This window comes from Pongo abelii, chromosome 13 (genome assembly GCF_028885655.2).
Source record: "Pongo abelii isolate AG06213 chromosome 13, NHGRI_mPonAbe1-v2.0_pri, whole genome shotgun sequence".
Taxonomy (NCBI): domain Eukaryota; kingdom Metazoa; phylum Chordata; class Mammalia; order Primates; family Hominidae; genus Pongo; species Pongo abelii.
The window spans coordinates 116,894,332-116,913,331 of NC_071998.2; the positions used below are offsets into that span (position 1 = coordinate 116,894,332).

The following is a 19,000-nucleotide window of genomic DNA, read 5'->3' on the forward strand; positions in this document are numbered from 1 at the left end:
AGACCAGACCCTCACCAAACTGTTTTGCTGAAGGTCTCACTGTACAATGTCACGAAAGCTTTAGGAAGGGGAAAGTCCAGTCTGTCAAGAGAGCCCAGAAGCAACCCAGGCTAAAAGCGGCTAGGGAAGGCCTCTTAGATATAAAAATGTACCCTTCCATCCAACAGAACCTAACCCAAGAAAAAGATGCTTATTGTATTTACCTACTATACCAATACACCAAAAAGTGAGCAGGAGTTCCCTCTGAGACATGGGATTATCAGTGATTTTAATTTTCTGGTTTATAGTTTTCTGTATTTTCTATAATAGACATGTATTACTTTTATAATTAGAAACAAAATTATAAATATTATAAACTAAAAAGGAGATAAAAAGAATAAGAGTACCATTCAGGGCTTAAAAGTTTTAGGTGAGGGAAAGAGAGGATCGATTTTGAAAATGTAGCCTATGTTAAGGGACCAAGTAAGCATCACTAAGAACACACTATGTGCTGGCCGGGCGCAGTGGCTCATCTCTGTAATCCCAGCACTTTGGGAGGCTGAGGCGGGCGGATCACGAGGTCAGGAGATCGAGACCATCCTGGATAACATGGTGAAACCCCGTCTCTACTAAAAATACAAAAAATTAGCCGGGCGTGGTGGCAGGCGCCTGTAATCCCAGCTACTCAGGAGGCTGAGGCAGGAGAATGGCGTGAACCCGGGAGGCGGAGCTTGCAGTGAGCCGAGAGAGCGCCACTGCAGTCCAGCCTGGGCGAAACAGCAAGACTCCGTCTCAAAAAAAAAAAAAAAAAAAAAAAAAGAACATACTACGTGCTGTGACAGGCTGTCGGAAAAAGTAAGTTGAAATATACCTCAAAAAAAAAAAAAAAAAAGAAAGAAAATATAACTCAGGGCTGGGCATGGTGGCTCACACCTACAATCCCATCACTTTGGGAGGCCGAGGCGGGCAGATCACCTGAGGTCAGGAGTCCAGACCAGCCTGGCCAACATGGTAAAATACAAAAATACTAAATATACTAAAAATACAAAAATTAGCTAGGCATGGCAGCATGTGCCTATAGTCCCAGCTACCCCAGAGGCTGAGGCACAGGAATCGCCTGAACCCAGAAGGAAGACGTTGCAGTGAGCCAAGATCATGTCACTGCATTCCAACCTGGGTGACAGAGTGAGACTGTCTCAAAAAAAGAAAAAATATATATATATATAACTCAGATACCTTACTATGGCAGGTTAAGTAATTTTTATCAAAGAAAAAGGCAAGGCACAGTGGCTCAGGCCTGTAATCCTAGCACTTTGAGAGGCCGAGACGGATGGATTGCTTCAGCTCAGGAGTTTGAGACCAGCCTGGGCAACACAGTGAAACCCCGTCTCTACTAAAATACAAAAAATTAGCCAGGTGTGGTGGCGTGCGCCTGTAGTCCCAGCTACTTGAGAGGCTCAGGCAGGAGAATTACTTGAACCCGAGAGGCAGAGGTTGCAGTGAGCTGAGATCATGCCACTGCACTCCAGCCTGGGACAGAGCGAGACTGTCTCAAAAAGAAAAAGAAAAAAAAAGGTAATAAATTCACAATCAGCTGACAATTTGAAGTTGAACAATATTCTCCAGAGCAGCTCCTAAATCAGGAAATGCCCCCAAGGCAGGTTTGAGAACAAATAGAAAAGTACTTCCTATAGCAAAACTTACTCAGCATAAATGCAACTCATGAGGACCAACTAGACTCAACTTCATATCCCACAGCCCCTCCCTGACCTGATGGCTTTGCAAATGCAGTCAGAATCTGAAATTTAACATATCCAACACCAACTTTCTTCTTCACTGGCATGTCTGTCATTCTATACTCTATCTCAATTAAGGCTTTCACCATCTACTCTGTCATGCAAGCTAGGAATCCTAATTCCTCTTTCTGTCTCACACTCTACCATCCACATGCCTCTGAAATGCCTCCCAAATCTCTCTCCTTCCCATGCTTATTGCCAATGCCCCAGTTCAGGCTTCGTCAGCTTTGTTATCTGTCAGCGAGACCACTGCAGCAATCTCCAACTATTTCTTTATTTTTAAAAATCCTTCTCTCTCCAAATCTTTCTTTCCTTATTGCTACCAATGTGATTTTTCTCAAATCATAGACCATGCCAGTCATGTGGAAACATATGATGGCCTTGTGGTAGCATTCTAACTCCTTAGATGGCAGTTAATGCCCTTTGCGATCTGGTCCCTCGTATCATTACTGATGTACACTGAACAGTACTTAAGAGCACAGACTCGGGGTCAGCTAGACCCAGGTCAGAATCCTGGCTTTACCACTTCCTTAGCTGCTAGACCTTAGACTTTGGGCAAGTAACCTCACCTCTCAGAACTTCTATTTACTCACTTGGAAAGCAAATAAGATGTATCTAAAATGCCTGCCACACAGTCACTGATCAAGAAACATAGCTCTTCTTCTGTCCTTCAATTCAAATATCACCTCTTCCAAGAAGGTAGAAGCCCAAATAAATTCCCTCTTCTCTCCTCCCCTAACAATTTGATTTGCACAGACTTACAGTTTCACTTTTTTCTGTAACTACCCTCACCACCTCCTTCCCCACACTCTCTCATTCAGCTGTGAATTAAATAAAGGGAAAAATAGCTTCATCCATTTTGTATTCTCCTAGAGCCTAGAACACAGCAGGGGTTTCATGCTAGCTGGCTAAATCAAAAGGACTCCTCAGACTCTCTTTCAGAATGGACCCACCAGACCTACCAATTCTCTATCCCAGGTAGAGCAGCTATACCTATTCTACTTCCCAGTCCCTGTTCTTCAGGAACACTCTTTCCTCTCTGAAATATCCCCAGCACCTAACAAAGGGCCCGACATAGTGACTTACACATATTGATGGAATAAATGATTAATATTCTTTTAACACATGATTTAAACACTCGCATTATATTATAGCATATGGTGGTACCACCTATTCTCCCATTGTTAGAAATGGAAGCTGTTTACAATATTCCATTATTACAAATAATCTCATAAACATTTTCCTATATAAATGTGAACACATTTCTAGAAGTAGATTACTAGGTCAAAGAGTATGAATGTTTTGTAACTTGTGATATATACTGGAAAAGCTCAGTCTTTTAAAAAGTGTCTCTAGGCCAATTATGAAATATCAATACTATGAACCAAAGGTTATCCAATTAATAATTAGCTCATAAAATGGGAAAACTTAAAAATCTAAAATAACTTCTAATACACAGAATGTGAACAGATATAGAATTGAAATATATGTATTTGAACATGCTGATGAATTAAAACATTATCTAGAGCAGCTTTTTTCTTAGCTGATCCTATTAATTAAAATAATATACATTAGCTGCTTATCATGAAATTAATTTCAAAATCATATACCTGATAGTTTCCAAAGTAGGAGAAGCAATAAGAATACAGATGGGATTCAGTTCAAAATAATCTTGAATTAAGAAATATCATGCTATGTTTGTCAGCTTACTCCTTTCTGCCTTGTAGACACGCCGAGGAAGCATCGTTAAAGTCTCTCTTCTCCCTGCTGTCCTAAGTCAGAGTCTCCTAAAGAGCCCGAACAGCCTAAGGAAGCTCTTCATTGGAGGGTTGAGATTTGAAACAACCAATGAGAGCAAGAGGAGCCATTGTGAGCAATGGGGAATGCTCCCAGACTGTGTGGTAATGAAAGATTCCAACACCAAGTATTCCGGAGGTTTTGGGTTTGTCACATATGCCACGGTGGAGGAGGTGGATGCAGCCATGAATGCAAGGCCACACAAGGTGGATTGAAGAGTTGTGGAACCAAAGACAGCTGTCTCAAGAGAAGATTCTCAAAGACCAGGTGCCCACTTAACTGTGAAAAAGATATTTGTTGGTGGCATTAAAGAAGACACTGAAGAACATCACCTGTGAGATTATTTTGAATAGCGTGGAAAAACTGAAGTGATTGAAATCACGACTGACCAAGGCAGTGGCAAGAAAAGGGGCCTTGCCTTTGTAACCTTTGATGGCCATGACTCCATGGATAAGGCTGTCATTCAAAAATACCATACTGTGAATGGCCACAATTGTGAAGTTAGGAAAGCCCTGTCAAAGCAAGAGATGGCTAGTACTTCATCCAGCGAAAGAGGTCAAAGTGGTTCTGGAAATTTTGGTGGTGGTCGTGAAGGTGACTTTGGTAGGAATGACACCTTTGGTCATGGAGGAAACTTCAGTGGTTGTGGTGCCTTTGGTGGCAACCATGGTGGTGGTGGATATGGTGGCAGTAGGGATGGCTATAATGGATTTGGTACTGATGGAAGCAATTTTGGAGGGTGGTGGAAGCTACAATGATTCTAGCAATTACAACAATCAGTCTTCAAATTTTGGACCCATGATGAAAGGAAACTTTGGAGGCAGAAGCTCTGGCAGCTATGGTGGTGGAAGCCAGTACTTTCCCAAACCACCAAACCAAGGTGGCTATGGCAGTTCCAGTAGCAGCAGTAGCTACAGCAGTGGCAGAAGATTTTAATTACTGCCAGCAAACAAAGCTTAACAGGAGAGGAGAGCCAGAGAAGTGACAGGGAAGCTACAGGTTACAACAGATTTGTGAACTCAGCCAAGCACAGTGGTGGCAAGGCCTAGCTGCTACAAAGAAGACATGTTTTAGACAAATATTCATGTGTATGGGCAAAAAACTCGAGGACTGTATTTGTGACTAATTGTATAACAGGTTGTTTTGTTTTTCTTCTGTGGAAAATGTAAAGCATTCTAACAAAGGATTTTAATGTAGATTTTTTTTTTTGTACCCATGCTGTTGATTGCTAAATGTAACAGTCTGATCATGGCGCTGAATAAATGTGTCTTAAAAAAAAAAAAAAAAAAAAAAGGCCGGGCGCAGTGGCTCATGCCTGTAATCCTAGCACTTTGGAGGCCGAGGCAGGCAGATCACGAGGTCAGGAGATCGAGACCATCCTGGCTAACACAGTGAAACCCTGTCTCTACTAAAAAAAATACAAAAAATTAGCCGGGCATGGTGGTGGGCGCCTGTAGTCCCAGCTACTCGGGAGGCTGAGGCAGGAGAATGGCGTGAACCCAGGAGGTGGAGCTTGCAGTGAGCTGAGATCGTGCCACTGCACTCCAGCCTGGACGACAGAGCGAGACTCCGTCTCAAAAAAAAAAAAAAAAAGTTTGGCGTGGTGGCACATGTCTGTAGTCCCAGCTACTCAGGAGGCTGAGGTGGGAGGTTCACTTGAGCCTGGGAGGTTGAGGCTGCAGTGAGCTATGATTGAGCTCCCTGCCCTTTGGCCTGGGCAACAGAGCAAGACCCTGTCCCCAAAAGGAAAAAAAAATGAAAAGAAAAAAAGAAATATCCATATCAAGTGAGTTAGCTGAATTAAGTCTTATGGACGAAACGCTTGGCTAGCATTGCTACTTATTATCAAGGTTTTCCAGTAATAAATTGAGTATCAGATCTAAACTGCTGCTAAGTGTTCAGTTTCTCTCCCAAGGAAAAGAAACAGAGAAAGGATAGACAGCTTAGCTTCTGCAATTAAAGAGACAAAAAGCAGGCAACATTATTCCATTAGTAACAACTGCACAAGCAGATCATTATGTGTAATTTTAATGCAGAAATAAATATATCAGTGTATCCAGACGATGTAATGATGCAAATTGATAAAAGAGTTATTTGCAGCCTTCAAAAGAGCCATTCTCTGAAAAGAATGGCTACAGTTCTATTCCATCAGTATCTTTATCCCAACTTCCTCAAGAAGGACCAAAGGATGCTATATTCTACCAATGGTCTTGCCTTTAATAACATAGTAGACAGACTTGGTACAGGGGTCTCAAATGATCACTACTCTAATGATAATTAATGGACTTCATTTGATCAGAAGTAATAATCTCAAACAAAATCTGGCCTAAATTGGTCTAATTCAGGTTTTACTGGCTATGGGAAATAAACAGGGTCGACATGAGAAAAAAAAAAAAAAAAAAAAAACCCAAACACCAGAATTGTAACATTTTGATCTTAATAAAATGCTGGGTTTATGGACTCACAAAAAGAACTCTTTTTTTTTTTTTTACATTCAAAATGGTAATACTGAATTTATAAATGGATTTTGTGTAAAATTCTATGACAAATCCATTCAGAGATAGAGACTTGGCTTTGTAGTGCTATCTTAACCTTCAATAAATCTGGAATGCTTAAAGGCTATTAAATTAACATTTCCCTGATCTGGCACCTGTAGTCAAGTTAATTTGTCAAAAACATTTCTACAGTTTGTCACTGGACACTGTATTTTCTGACAAGTTAAGCTTAAAATAAAATTGACAAAATCTCATTAATTTCCTCTGAATCACCAACCTTGGTTCCATTAAGCTTTTATTATTAAGAACGTCAACTGCCACTCTTTCTTTAACAAGGTCAAGTTCTGATCTGGGTACCTCCAGGATCCTTGCTATACTAATAGAAACTAGGGAGGCAGTACAGCATGATTAAGAGCACAAGTCGGGGCATCAGATAGATCTGAGTTCAATTATAAGCAGTGCCACTTACTATGTGTGCCTGGACAATTTATTTAAACTCTGTGGGTCACTATTTTCTCATCTACAAAATGTGGATAACAAAAGTACCTCCTCAAAGAATTGTTGAGACGATTCAATAAGACTGCATGGGCCAGTGCGGTAGCTCACACCTGTAATCCCAGTACTTTGGGAGGCTGAGGCAGCTGGATCACCTGAGGTCAGGAGTTCGAGACCAGCCTGGCCAACATGGTGAAACCCTGTCTCTACTAAAAATACAAAAAATAGCCAGGCGTGGTGGTGGGCACCTGTACTCCCAGCTACTCGAGAGGGTGAGGCAGGAGAATCACTTCAACCCAGGAGGCAGAGGTTACAGTGAGCCAGCATTGCACTCTAGCCTGGGTGACAAGAGTGAAACTCCATCTCAAAAAAAAAAAAAAGACTTCATGTAAAGCACTTATTACTGTGCCTAGTCCCACAGTAAATGCTCAAGAAATATTGGTTATTACGGTGTTTTTTCCTACTTTTTATCTACTTTTATATCAATAGACTTAAAAAAAATATTGCCATTCATAGACTTTTGAAACTGCAAGAAATCTGAAGGGTCATCCCCTTTGAAATATCAACAAATGACTGTCTTACAATCTCTCCTGAACACCTTCACTGATGATGTCCCTGTCACCATGTGAAGTAGCCCCTTTTCTTCAGTCTTTGGCAAACAGTTTTGCCAGCTAAAATGTGTTTATTTCCACTAAGGTGCAATCTCTCTGCAAGTTTTACTTATTAGTCTTAGTGCTAACCCTAATGAAATTTGAACAAATCTACCTCTACCTCCATAGACACCCTTTCATATACCTAGGATCTCAAACAAAAAACTTGGTTACTAAACACCATGGAATAAGCCAGGCTATAATCCTTTCAAGAGTACAACACAGCACAGAAAATAGCATTTTGTAACTTTTCCTTCTGTAACATCTATGATAAACGTTAAGTCCTTTTTTTTTTTTGAGATGGAGTCTTGCTCTGTTGCCCAGGCTGGAGTGCAATGGTGTGATGTCAGCTCACTGCAACCTCTGCCTCCCAGGTTCAAGCGATTCTCCTGCCTCAGCTTCCCGAGTAGCTGGGATTACAGGCACTTGCCACCACGCCTGGCTATTTTTTGTATTTTTAGTAGAGACAGGGGTTTGCCATGTTGGCCAGGCTGTTCTTGAACTCCTGACCTCAGGTGATCTGGCTGCTTGAATTCCTGACCTCAGGTGATAAAGCTGCCTCGGTCTCCCAAAGTGCTGGGATTGCAGGCGTGAGCCACCATGCCTGTCCGTAAATGTAAATCTTTAGTCCTGGACTCAAAACAAGGAAGGAGGTTGCTGCTCTCAGAAATGGTTTTCTCTACTTAAAACAAACCCTCTATATTTTGATGCTCTGACATTTTTGAGAAAGAAATAAAATGCCTAGCAACTACTGGTTTAAACAATCTGTTATCAAATGAAGTTTGATTAATAGCCTCAAATAATTCTTTTGTTTCAAGATATCAACTGAAAAACTAGCAATCATTCATGTTCAAATGTAGGGAAGACATTTCATAAAACATGGGGGGAAGTATGAAGGAAAAAAAAAAGGCCAGTCCACTCCGTATCAGAAACAATCATTTTCTCAAAGACCTAAAATCAGAAAGCAATTCCTGATACTGGCAGTTTTCACCAACATAAGTTACATTTGCTAGACTTCTGTTTGCTGAGTCAACTGAACTGATCTGGACTCTGGCCCTGCCAGCCTTGAGCTGTGCAGCCTTGGGTAAGCCCATAATCTCTCTGAAAGTCAGTTTCCTCTCCCATAAAATAGAGATGAGACCATCTACTTCAAAAGATTATCAGGAAATATAAAGTGAAAACAAAGCATGTTAAAATCCTCTGTGAACTGCAAACTATCATACAAATGTCAATTATTCCTTATTATTGTAATTTAAACTGTTACTCAGACCAGGCAGATTTTTGGACAAAATGTCCCTTCAAGCAAACATGAAATTGAGAAGTAGGGGCAACAGGGAAAGGTCTCTATCTTAATTATTTTGAGAGAAGAACCACATTCTCTTCTCATCCAGCCTTGGGACAGTTACAGCATTTATCAGAATGTGCTCTCACACAGGTATAATCTAGCCATCTTAAAGCATGTCAAATGTCCATTTCGAATTTTCAAAGCCATGATGGGATTCTGTAGAGCATTAATGTTACACAGTGCTTTGCATTTAATTATACAAACAATAGCTTCCATAATGATGATATTATCAGGGAAAGGTAATCTGCATGAAGTAAGCCCCATCACAGAGCATAAGTTTAGGGACCTCTTCATTATTAAATCATTTATATAATAAAATCAATATACTTTAAAAGTAAAAATAGGTTTTTTTTAAACCATAAAGAAGAGTTACATGTTTTAAACTCTATCAATTATCATAATATAATGAGGCTTGAAGATTTAATATCAACTTTTAAAATTAAAACTCAATGGAGAATGTATATTTGACTCCATTACTAGATGATGTATCTCTAAAAAAGGTTATAGTACAGCCATTATCACCTTCCTAAATTATATGGAAATTTTGGCATAACCCTCCAACTACCCCGAGGACAATTTAATTTCAAAGATAGCGAAGTATTTTGAGAATGTAAAATTGCATAAATATTGAAGGAAATAATCCAGGCATATATGTCATATTCATTTCTTGCAGGGTTTCAGTCGATTAAACATTACAAAAATTTTAAATGTCACTATTCACATTAAAATTGTTTCCTTAATTTTAAATAGTGTAAAAAATCCACAAATTTCTATACAGTGGTAGGTTTGTAACTAAGTGTTTTATCACTTTAAGATTCAATGTTCCTTAATGATATAACTCAAAAATTTCACTGTATCATTATTTAGAAAGTCATAAAAATCTCTTATAATTAATCTTTCATGCACATCCAGCTTATCCAAAGTTAGAATTCAATTAGATGGCCTTGGCATAAATGGGCTTACTACTTTATTTGCTCAATCAGTGTACGTCTCTTCAGTAATTATAATTAATTCAAGTCCCTGATGTACCTCCTAGCAAACAATGTAAAAACATCAGACAAAATGTAAATAAATAGGTTCACTTTTCTTCAATTACAACATTCACTTTCATTCTCAAAATGCACATGTGAAATAACTGGGATAGTTGTTACTCTATGTAACACATAAAGGCCAACACAAAGAACCTACACCTCTGGTGACAGAGAAGGATGCTCCTCCTCAGCAGAAAATATATTATGGTTGTTTACATTGTGATACAACTGCAAAGAGCCAATTGAGAAAGTCTGCATTTAACACAGTTTGCAAATGCAAGTTGAAATACAAATAGCAGCTCATGCCTGTAATCCCAGCACTCTGGGAAGCTGGGGTGGGAGGATCACTTGGGCCCAGGAGTCAAGACCAGCCAAGGCAATATAAAGAGACCCCATCTCTAAAACAAATTTAAAAATTAGACAGGTGTGACGGTGTGAGCCTGTGATCTCAGCTATTCGGGAAGCCGATGTGGGAGGATCACTTGAGTCTGGGAGGTTGAGGCTACAATGAGCCGTGATCGCGCCACTGTGCTCCAGCCTGGGCAGCAGAGGGAGACCTTGTCTCAAAAAGAAAAGAAAGAAATATAAACATCAGCAAATGAAAGAAGAGACAAATTACTAATTATCTAGAACAGCACTTCCTGTTGGAAAGAATCACTTGTAACTATCAACAAAATTTACAACTGAGAAGCAGCCCAAAAAGTCTGATTATTGGGACTTCATCTGCGTCTTCCAGACAGCATCACCAAGAAAGCAGTAAGTGGCAGAAAACTTTTATTTCTAAAACTGAGGGGACAGCAAGATCCACAGGATAATACAAACTGTCAGACAAATTATTCAATTAGGTAGTCAGCATAGCAACACAAAGTAAAAGTAGCCAGCTACAAAGCTGACAATCTTGATGTGAGATGGGGCCAGGCACAGAAAGTGCATTCCTCTGTACACAGCCTTTGCACTCCCACCACAAGCTCTCTCTGCAACTGGCAGGTCACTGCTGCTGTCATTTATTGGGCACCTATCAGGGTCCAAGCACTTTTCATACATTATCTCATTTAATATGCCCAACAGTCCCGTGAGGATCGCTCATTCCCTCTTAGAGCTGTTCATTAAGTAGGCTGTTCCAAAACCCTCAGCTAGTGCAGCCTGGGCAACAGGGCAAGGCCCTGTCTCAAACAAAACAAAACCAGGCAGAACCTTCTGATTCCGTTTTCTCTCCTTTTTTTAAGAGATGGGGTCTCACTCTTTTGTCCAGGCTGGAGTACAGAGGTGTAAACATGGCTCACTGCATACTTGACCTCCTAAACTCAGGCAATCCTCACACCTCAACCTCCCAAGAAGCTGGGACTACAGGAACACCACCACACTTGCTTCTTTTTTTTTTTTTTTTTTTTTTAATAGAGACAGAGTCTCAATTATGTTGCCCAGGCTAGTCTCAAACTCCTGGGCTCAAGCGATCCTCCCACCTTGGCACTCCAAAATGTTGGGATTACACGTGTGAGCCACTGCACCCAGCCTCTGTCTGATTCAGTTTCAAGAAGCAGTGGTCAAGCACCAACTTCCAGGCCACAGGCAATCTGTACTCGGATTATGAGGCTCATCAGTAATTGTGAGGTGTATCTGTTACTAAATCTGGCTACCCAGGTGGCAGTACCCAATTGTGCTCTGATAATGACAAAAGAGGAAAATAACAATGTGGTCCTTGGAGAGATGGGCAAGCAGCACAATGACATCAACATGGCATCAAGCTCCAACACAAGCAAAGGGTCTGAGGAGACAAAGGTCCATCTCAGGTTGCAATTATCTGCAGAAATGGGCAGCACAAGACCTGCTCACTTGCAGAAACTGACAAGTCACTCATGTATCAAAGTCTCCGGGGTTTCTCCTCAGTCCCCTGGCAGTATTTTCCTTGTGTTCATCCTGAGTCTTAGTCAGTCCAATCTCCTCTGAGGTCCTAACTAAACCAGACACAGGGAGAGTCGGGATTTTATCTTATTAAAATAGATATGGCTAATTTGTCTTTTCAAATTCATTTTAAATTAAATTGGATTTCCTCGGAAGGCTGCTAGGTCAGTTCCCCTGCTGCGAACACAGGACAAAGGTTAATTGCAAGCCCTTCACCAGCTCTTCTGCTCTCTTGGGCAGACTCTGATAACCTGCCCCGAGAGGTGGGCAAGGCTTTGGTTTATTGGGCAATAATGTTGCCATTACAGCCATTTACCATTATGCCAAGAAACATTTTATTTTTTTTTAACTAAATAACAAGGTATGATTACAACAACAAGAAAGAAATGTAATGATGTTACCAACTGATGGTTAATTCTAAAATGCAACACTCAAAGAATAAGACCTAACCTATTTGCTTCCCTAAAAAGCTCCAATGGATGCAAAAGTACACACTCTTCTGGAGCAAACTGCCTTCTGGTTCCAATGTAAAATTCCATTAACATTTTCACTTAATTTATCTCATTTAGACTGTCTACATTCATGAAAATTTAACCCAGTAATTCCCTGTTATACAAAGCATAACAAAGTATGAATATTTAAATACAATGTAAATAAAACACTTTATCAATTATATTTTTGTATTCTAAATTAGTGACTTCACTTAGCATGTCTGCCTTGCACAGCACCACACTATTTTTCAATTAAAGGTCCAGATGTTTCAAAGGCTCCAGTAGGCAATGGCAGTTATGAGAAATGCTTTATCTGCATTGTAATCATCACCACCACATCAGCTCCAGGCTGCATTAACATACTCATGTTTTATTCCAGCTCCCCTTCAACCAGAGCAGGTAATTATACAACACAGCAGAGAAACACAATCCTAAAAGCTGCACAATTTCCTTACAAGCATTCACCTGAGCAACACATTTTCATACATGATTTTAAATTCTTCTAGAAAACATTTCATTACATAGTTAAACTTGCTTTAGCAGGAACACTGATAATTTCAATAATATGTTGTTAATAAAGAATGAATAACAGTACAGATGTACCAAATTTATCTCCAAATAGTATTGAAAGTGCAAGAGGGACTGTACGTACTTGTGCTTGTGTGTACTGAAAATCAACAAGAAGTCTGTGTGTGTAAAAAAACACTACCAGTTGTTACAATCTAAGCCATCTCTTCTCTATTTTAATGCCAATGTCATCTCTTGAACAAGTCAATTAGACATTTATTCTTACTATACAGAAATGACAACTCACCTGAGCTGAGGCTGAGCAAGTATACCAATTATCCCTGTTCCTATTCGATAGTAAAATAACACCACAGCAAAACAAAATGCAATGCTGACAGTGGGAACAAAAATACTATTGCATTTATTATTTAGTTAATTAAATGACTCCCTTATTTACAAACAGAAAATAACCTATGGTATAAAAGATACTGCTATGCATAGTAAACATAGTATAATTTAACGAGAAAATATAGTTCCTCATCATTAAGAGAAACTGTAGCAAAATTCACTTTAATTATAACTTTTTATTATTCTACAAACATTTTTTATTTTGAAATATTTCAAGAAGAGAAGTCCTAATAAAGATGCTATTCAAAAGATAAATGCCTTTACAAATATTAAAACCTCAGACAGGTCAAATCCTGGCAGGTTACACTTCAGTATCTGAAAGCAGACAGCTTCCATTCCTTCCTGAAGGAACCTTAGGTGGAACATTTTTAATACATCACTGTGTCACTTTTTAATGTGCCCCAATCTATTAACCACATGGCAAACTAACAGGGATTTTTAAAATATGGGTTTTATGGCTTTGTGCTGGTGATTAATTAAATAAATAGCCACCGTTTCACAAATCATCCCTCTAATTAGTCTAAAACAGACACTTTGCATTCACTGGTATTATTGCCATCTGAAGCTCACAGAAGGGCAGGAGTGGTACTGCATGGCCACATCTCTGCACTTCGGAACCCATTGTCGCGGGCTCCACGGCTGGCATCCCACCCTGCCACCCAGAGGCAGAGGTGTCAACTTTGCAGGTGCTGCAGTCAGCTGGAATTTGGCTCCAGCTGCTCAGAAAAGATGTTCTCCTTAATTATTCTCCCTCACCCTAAAGGAAACAATGGAACAACAAAGGAATAAAGTACAACCTCCAGCTGCAATAAGAGGTTTCACCAACACAGTTCACGGAGTGAATAAGAAAGTTGGTTGATTTAGGAATAAGTAGGGAGCTACATTAAACAGGCTTTCCTGAGAACTCAAAACATGTTATGTCATCTTGAATTCAGGTATTAAGCAATTATTTCCAAATCCTATTATTTAAAATACTCCATTCAAAGACTGAGGAAATCACTCTCTTTGAAACTGATAGGAATTCAACCTGTTTTAGTAGCCTATTTTATAAGACGATAATTCCTCTGAAAGCAAATTAAACTTAGAAATAATTTTTAGTGCCAGAAAAAAAATCAAATGGGAATATTTCAAGAACCCAATTTCCTTCAGGAAATACATTAAGTGGTTTCCTAATCTTTTAAACTTCATTATGTTTAGAGGAAGGCAGGGAGGGAAGATGGGTGTAGGGAGGCAGGGGGAAGAAAGAAGGAAAAGAAAAGGGGTTAAAGGAAAAGGAAAAGAGTATATGGGAAAAAATCAGCAAGGATAACATACCAAAATGTGCTCTAAATTATTCTGCAGAAAGGGCTGTCCTCATATCCCTTCTTTAAGATTTCTACGAATGGGAAGAAGAAATGGGGTATAGTAGAAAAGACCTAGACCCTTAAGCAAGATAGACTCTGACAGGTATTGTGCCTTTCTCTAAGTCATGTGATCCCATTTACCCTCAGTTTCCTCCCCTATAAAGGATTTTAGCCCCTATCTTCAATATTATAGGGAAACTGAGATACTGTCCTCGCACATTCCCTGAACAGAGCAGATGCTCAAAAATTATGGCCATGAGAAACTGCACCAGACAATGAAAACGGGGTTTAAGGCAGAGTCTAGGTTCTTTGTTTTCATTCTCTACATGCCTTTCTGAAAGGGTCAAGGTGATTGTAGCCAACACTGCAGATGCTGTGTTCTTGATACGAAAAGGAGAGACAAAAGCACAAAAGGTTCATCAACACAGGACAGTCACATTATGTTCACCCTACTGAAGAAAACCCAAATCTTCTACAATCGAGAAGAAACAGTGTAGTTTCTCTGACTTTCATCTTTACTGGTCATGGAGCTAGGGGAGGGTATGTCTGAGACGGCTCATGGGTAGAAAGTGGAGAGCAAATAAATGCACTTTGGATTCGAGAGACCTAGGTCTGAATTCCAGCTTCACTACTTACTAGTTGTGTAACCTCAGGCAAGTCTGTTCCCCTTTCTAAGCCTCAGTTTCTCCATGCCAAAACTGGAATAATATTACATACTTTACAGGGAAGCTTGAAAGAGTGAATGAAATGGCATAGTAGATACTCTGGCATACAGCAAACACTCCAATAGTTTCTATTACATTAAACTGAATCATATGAAACTGCTGATAATCACTTATGATGTACAAAAACTGCAATTTCATAGGACTTCAACAAATATTATAGTGACTAAAACAATAAATATCAAGGGCTGGAGAAATAACTGAGAATTCTCAAAAATAAAATGAACTACATTCCTATCAAAGGAAGACAAGCAAGATATAAAGGGTGTTTTTCAAAGACTGGCTCTTCATTCCAACACTACAGCAGCTAATATTTATTAAACACTATAGGTCAGATATCACCCCATACATTTGACATCCATATTAGCTTATGTAATCTCAAACAACTCTGAGTTAGATTCAACAATTATTTCTATTTTAGAGTTGAAATGGAAGCTTGTAGAAATGAAGCAACTTGCCCAAAGTTACACAGCTAGTGAAGCAAGGATGCTAACTGGGGATGTCTAACTCTGGAGCCTGAGTTCTTACTCATCACTTAAAATTGCCTTCCCACACTGCAAAGTTGCTTACTTTGCTTTTATTTTTTATTTATTTATTACATATTTTTTGAGACAGTGTCTTGCTCTGTCACCAGGCTGGAGCGCAGTGGCGCAATCTCAGCTCACTGCAACCTCCGCCTCCCGGGTTCAAGCGATTCTCCTGCCTCAGCCTCCCAAGTAGCTGGGACTACAGGCATGTGCCACCACACCCAGCTAATTTTTGTATTTTTAGTAGAGACGGGGTTTCACCATGTTGGCCAGGATGGGCTTGATCTCTTGACCTTGTGATCTGCCTGCCTCGGCCTCCCAAAGTGACTTTGCTTTTAATAAGACTGTATGGGGACAAAGAGCAAACAAGTTACAAATCAACTTGTGGGCTTCTGAAGGATGGCCATGTCAATGGGCAGACAGGCACTGGCAGGGAGGGTATGTCACGTCAGCGCCTACAGTGACTGGGAGGATGATGCATCCAACAGTCCCACTGCAAACATGGCACTCTAGGGTTCTGCTTATCCCATGTCACAGTGTTATTAGAAAAAGAAAAAAAGAATAGTAGCAGACATGCTTCGAAGTTTCCAGAAAAGTCCTGAAGTTTTAATCAAATAGCTGCTGTGTTCCCACTATGTTACAGTCAAGCCTTTTCACAATGTGACAAAGGAAGCAAAGCTTTTTATTCATTTGTTAGTCCGATCATTTATTTATTTATGTTCACATCTCTTGCTTCCTGAATCCTTTGATGTAAACAGTGAACAAGCCATCATAGCAAGGGAAATGGCACTGACAGCGGATGCTCTGAATCCACTCCCTTTAAAAAGAGAATTCAAGTCAAGAAAACCTCCAAATGCCAGGCTTTCAAAGCCAAAATTCTAAAAGCAATCACATTTGCATTTAAGGCTTCTTGGGGCCGCCGCTGTGGCACCAAAATCCACCAAAGATAAAGAAGATATTTGTACTAAGTTGGGAAAGTGGAGACATCAGCATTTCCGCCTTCAGACCATTATTCCTGCTCTCCAGACAGCACCTGATAAAGCATCTGGAGTGTTTTGTCTTCTACGCAGCCACTGCTTTTCCGACGCCTGTGCTCAGGGGTTTCCCTGGGGTTTCCTTTCCAACAATTGCGCAGAGACTCTGAGAGGAGCCAAAACGAGCTGCCTTAACCTTCCAGTAAACCACTATTTCCATAGAGGATTAAAACAAACGTTTCAAATAAGCCAATTTCCTTTACTAAAAAACCAAAATGACAATAGTAGTACCAAGAGAAATATACAAAGACGATGAATAAGACATACTTCTTCTGTCTTTGGGCATGCAAAAAAAATAGAGAGCAAAAGGTTAGATGGAGGTGGGCTACACAATTCCCTCTTATTTCCAACACTGCCCTACAATGGAGCCTAACTAACTAAGAAGTTACAGAAGAATTAGACTGAGTCATACCAAGAGGGAGAGAAAAAAACCTAAATGCTTATACTACCTGATACATGCTGATGTTGCATGTTATATATTTTTAAATTCCTGTTAATTGTAAATTTGTCTATTAAAAATGCAACTGTGTCATTTTTTAATTAGGTACTTCCAGAATTCTGGGGATGCAAAATGGTTACTTGCTGAACTGATGGGAATGAAAATTCCCATCTTTGAGGTCTCTATAGAAGGGAACAAGTTTCCTTCCCCTAAAGTACCCAAAGCAGCTCCCTTGAACCACAGCAAGTGGGAACTTCCTTTGACCCAAAGGGGTAGGGATGTATATGCTCAACTAAATGAACAGGACATACACAAAAAACAGCTGGAACGGAAAAAATCCTTAAGAAATCCCACTCTCGGAATGCTAAGGGAAGCAGACAGCCTCTGGCTTTCTTTGTTTCACCTGCCAAGCTTCTTTCTTTCTTTCTTTGTTTTTAAGAAAGAGTATGTTGTTTGTTTGTTTTTAAGAAAGAGTCTCACTATTTTGCCCAGGTTGGTCTTGAACTCCTGAGCTCAAGTGATCCTTCTGCCTCCGCCTCCTGAATAGCTAACTCAGGCACTTGTCACCGTGCCTGGCCTGCCAAGCTTCATACTGTTTTCCTCATTTTCTGACCCTGAGTGCCTTTCTCGTTTTTCTCTTTGTGGTAGTTTTGGTAGTTTCTCCCAAACTCACATTCAATTTTACACTACTACACGTACAATGTGAGATGTTTCACATTTAACACTCTATTAACAGCATCTTGAACATTTCTGGAAAGAGAATAACTAAAATTAGAAACAGCTACCATTTACTCTGTGCCTGGCACTGAGCTGAGTGTGCCACATAAATTCTCTCTTTTGATCTTCAAAACAGCTCTCACTTACCCTATTTTACAGATAAACTGCTAAGAAGTGAAAGAAATTGTTAAAGGTCACACAGCCAGTATGACAACTCAGATGGAAACCTGCCTCTGATTGACTCAAAAGACCACAATCTTAACTTGACAACAATTCTTCCCAAAACCAATATATTTGAAAAGCTTTTTTGGAGGGAAAGTTCTTATTTGAAAAAACATCTTCTTACATTTTGAATCAACATTTGCATGAAATAAAGAGCCATGATATGTGTAAACACAAACTCTTTCTCTTCATTCTGTAATATATATTCCTCTCCCACAGCATTTAATACAACACACTAAAAACTATTTTACTATAGGACTTGTATTTCAACCACATGGCAAAATATGTATCCTGACCAACCCTCAAACAGAAAACAGCTAAACATTTTTATGAAATATAAATGTTCTATTTATATTTTATCTGACTCAATACGATGGTTGGCAAGTTTTTAAGGCAATCACAAAAGCACAAAGATTAAGTGAAAAGAGAACCTAGAATGAAAAACAGAACACAATTTTGCCTTAATGATGGTACTTGCCAAACAAGGTGACATGAAGTGTCAGTTTTCTTGGTCAGCAGGCTATAGGGAACAGTCTATCTATAATCTATAATAAGACCATGATACCCTCCTCACAACCCACCACCACCAAAGACCTACATGTGAGAGTAAATCAGAATTAAGGTTTCCCAACTGACCTCCAGCAAGGTAAAACTGCCTGTCTTCCCCCAAAATTATTTTCTTCCTCAGACTTTATAAACATAAACCAACCTTCATATGAAATTTCTATCCCAAATTTGTATTATTTGATGGACCAGAAAGATTTTAAGCCAAGAATTTAAAGTGGTCCTGAGCTGGTAGTGCCCCCAGGTTCTAGGTAGAAGCAAACACAGATCCTACTGGGAAAAACCTAAATGACTCAAATAATTCCAATAGAAAAATCTCCAAGAAATAATTTGTTCTATCTCCAAATCACAAAACATAAAAGGCATCATGAAATAGGCCCAGAAAGACTGGAGTTATCAGTATGATCAGAAGCAAAATATAAAATAAATGTGTAAGCAAAAATGTGGAGTAAGTGCAAGGACAATAAAAGATTATCCATGGTGTGATATATTATGGTTGAGTAGGAGAATGTTGCTAGGAGTGAATGTCAACTTTT

The 19,000-nt window shown here is 39.5% G+C and overlaps 1 protein-coding gene and 1 pseudogene across 9 annotated transcripts in view; one reads left to right on the plus strand and one right to left on the minus strand.

Moving 5' to 3' along the window:
• The window catches only part of MAPKAP1 (MAPK associated protein 1), a 265,491-nt gene that overhangs the window by 152,052 nt on the left and 94,439 nt on the right, over positions 1 to 19,000 (minus strand).
• On the plus strand, positions 3,644 to 4,659 carry LOC129048017 (heterogeneous nuclear ribonucleoprotein A1-like; annotated as a pseudogene).